This window comes from Carassius auratus, unplaced genomic scaffold (assembly GCF_003368295.1).
Source record: "Carassius auratus strain Wakin unplaced genomic scaffold, ASM336829v1 scaf_tig00217283, whole genome shotgun sequence".
NCBI lineage: Eukaryota > Metazoa > Chordata > Actinopteri > Cypriniformes > Cyprinidae > Carassius > Carassius auratus.
This window is the reverse complement of record NW_020528981.1, coordinates 18584-21643: the sequence shown is the minus strand read 5'-3', so window position 1 is coordinate 21643 and position 3060 is coordinate 18584. Positions and strand designations below refer to the sequence as shown.

Genomic DNA, 3060 nt, shown 5'->3' with positions numbered 1-3060 from the left:
CTAGTGGTATCTACTGGACACCAGTAGAAACCATTATGACTCCAATAAATGTAGTGGTTTCTTTGGAAAACTGTAATGGTCTTAGTGGGTAGGCTACTGCTGAAAAAAATGAACACACAAACAATAGAAACTATTACAAAATGTGTAATGGTTTTAATGGGTATAATGGGAATTATGTTGGTTGTAATGGTCACAGTAATGGTCCCTGTGGGTCTCTATTGGTAAATTGCTTTCTTCTATTGGTGGTATGTATTGTCTTGGATTGCCACCATACGTCATTTGGAAAGGTTATTTTTAATTCATTTTTTTTTTTTTTTTTTTTTTTTTTTTTTAAGTCAACTCGACTCGTCATGGCCTTCAAAATTGACTTGAAAAGTTGGTCTTTGTTTTGTCTGTCGGATTTGTTCCAAATTTAGCCCAAAAATAGATGTGAAATAACAGTGAAATTCTGCGTGACTTCCACGTGCTGTAATGTGCGCGCGCGCAGAACTGGAGCGGAGGACGTCACCATGGAAACGAGGCGGCAGCCCAACCGTCAAGCAGCTGATCGCTGACACTCAATGTGGTTTCACTTTTTTTTTTAGGTAAGTTTAGTCTATTAAATTACACAAATAGTACATTAAAGTGTTCCTGACACTTTATTTCATGTAAATTATACGCTTTCGTTTAATATTTATTTTATAGAAATGGTTTAGCGTCGTCAGAAAAAGTCCGTTAGCATCTCAAAGGTAAGGCTAAATACAAGAGGTAACGATAGACATGAGCTCTTATTTATTAAGTTTGGGCTTTTAATGTCATCTTGTGTGTAGATGAGCTTGCTCTCTCTCTCTCTCTCTCTCTCTCTCTCTGTCTCTCTCTGTCTCTCTCTCTCTCTCCATATATATCAATGGATGAATGGAAGTAACTTAACCGAATTAATTTAACCCTAAAAGTATGCACTGTTTAATCCTAAAATGTGCACTAACGTAACCGGATAACGTTACATCACTTACATAGAGCGTGAAAATGGACTGAAACCTTCAGGTTTTGATCTTTCATGGTAAACACATAAATACAAACTTGTTCTGTGATTTCAGAAGTGCCAGAAAAAAACCTCTATGACGCAGGAGAAGTTCCTGATTTTAACATTTCTGAAGGGAGCTGCTGACAGAGAGGATGAAAACATACACATTTTAATGTCCACGCTGTAGGAGCATTACTAAAGAAGTAAAACTAAAATATATATATATTTATTGTAAATGATTATATAAATTATATATTCTGTGAATTATTATTTTTCTTTTCTGAATTTCACCTCTGCTATAGTATATGCCTTATACCTGGCATTGTATAATAAATATTGTTGTCTCTGTGACAGTGCTTATGTTCCTAGGTTCTTCCATGCTGATGGCTGTGCTCTAGTCATATCTCCTGTCGAAGAACATTTTTAGACATTATGAACCATGAATAGTAAGCAATTCGTCAAACACACACCATTCAAAAATGTAAGGGTCAGATTTGTCATGTATTTCAAAGACATCTTTTATGCTCACCACTGCTGCATTTATTTGATTAAAATACAGTTAAATTGTGAAATTACCATTTTTTTAATAACTATTTTCTATTTAAGTTTGTTTTAATAAGTGATCAAAGCTGAATTTTCAGCATCAGTCTCCAGTGTCACACAATCCTTCAGAAATCATGCTTTGTGAAAACAAGAATAAAATTGTACAAAATATTCACATATAAAGCAGTTATTTGAAATTGTACTAATATTTCACAACATTACCATTTTTATTTATGATCAAATAAATGCAGTTTTCTTAGTATACATGAGACTTATTTCAGAAACATTAAAAATCTCTATCTCCAAGCTACACACTCTCACACCAAAGTGACCAAAGTTAAAAATCATTCAAACTTTGTGTCAGTACATCATAAATAGGAAAAGGCATCAGATCACCGTCTGTGATTTGTTGTTTCGTGCCGCATCCAGTGTAGAGAACATCACTGATTATAAAAGGCTCTGTTGTATTTTGTTGTGCTGTCCAGTGATGACACAGTGTTAGAACTCTTGTTAAATATCATTACATATGATGTATGTATGATCCCATTCAGCACTGATAGATCTTTTCTATTTCAGAGACTGAAAATCATTGATAAACCACAAGGTTACTGTAACATATTTAAACAATATTAATAAGAATGAATAAAAATGCATCTGTGACTTAATATTGCTTCTTATTCTTCAGTGGAAAGTTCTCATTAAACACATAGCTTTCTTCTCATCTTTGTGCATTTTCAAACGTTGTGCATATTTCTGAATCATTTTTTTCTCTTGTTTCAGAGTTTAGCTCCAACCCCAGTCAAGCTGACCTGAGCAGCTGATCAAGGATCAGCAGAAACTCTGCAGAACATTGGTCCTTCAGTCCAGGACTGGACACCAGTGTTGTAAGTCATTCTGTCTCTTTATAGTGCATGCTCAGAACATATTGCAGGAGATCTCAACATTGTCTCTTAAGGTCCACTTACATGCAGAGTTTTGCTCCAACCTGCAGTGCACCTGAACACATTAATCGAGGTCTAACTATTAGTGTTGTCACAGTACCAAAGCAAAACACAAAAACATGCTAATTATTATTTTTTTTAATTATTATTATTAGCCGCACTTATGCTAACAATTAACTACTCTAATAACAGTGTTCATTTCAATCCGACATTAAAATTACAGTTATATATATATCCTGATAAATACAGGTGCTGGTCATATAATTAAAATATCATCAAAAAGTTGATTTCACTAATTCCATTCAAAAAGTGAAAGTTGTATATTATATTCATTCATTACACACAGACTGATATATTCCAAATCTTTATTTCTTTTAATTTTGATGTTTATAACTGACAACTAAGGAAAATCCCAAATTCAGTATCCCAGAAAATTTGAAATATTGTGAAAAGGTTCAATATTGAAGAGACCTGGTGTCACACTCTAATCAGCTAATTAACTCAAAACAACTGCAAATCCTTTAAAGGGGGGGTGAAATGCTCCTTTTCACTCAATATCCTGTTAATATTGAG

General features: G+C 33.8%; 1 long non-coding RNA gene across 1 annotated transcript; it reads left to right on the top strand.

Annotated features, from left to right (window-relative positions):
* The first annotated feature begins 411 nt into the window (after nucleotides 1-411).
* Nucleotides 412-2578, top strand: LOC113100474 (uncharacterized). Its single transcript, XR_003289697.1, has 5 exons — nucleotides 412-584; nucleotides 685-728; nucleotides 1077-1206; nucleotides 1358-1449; nucleotides 2327-2578. It is a non-coding gene; the product is annotated as an uncharacterized LOC113100474 (long non-coding RNA).
* Nucleotides 2579-3060: the final 482 nt, after the last annotated feature.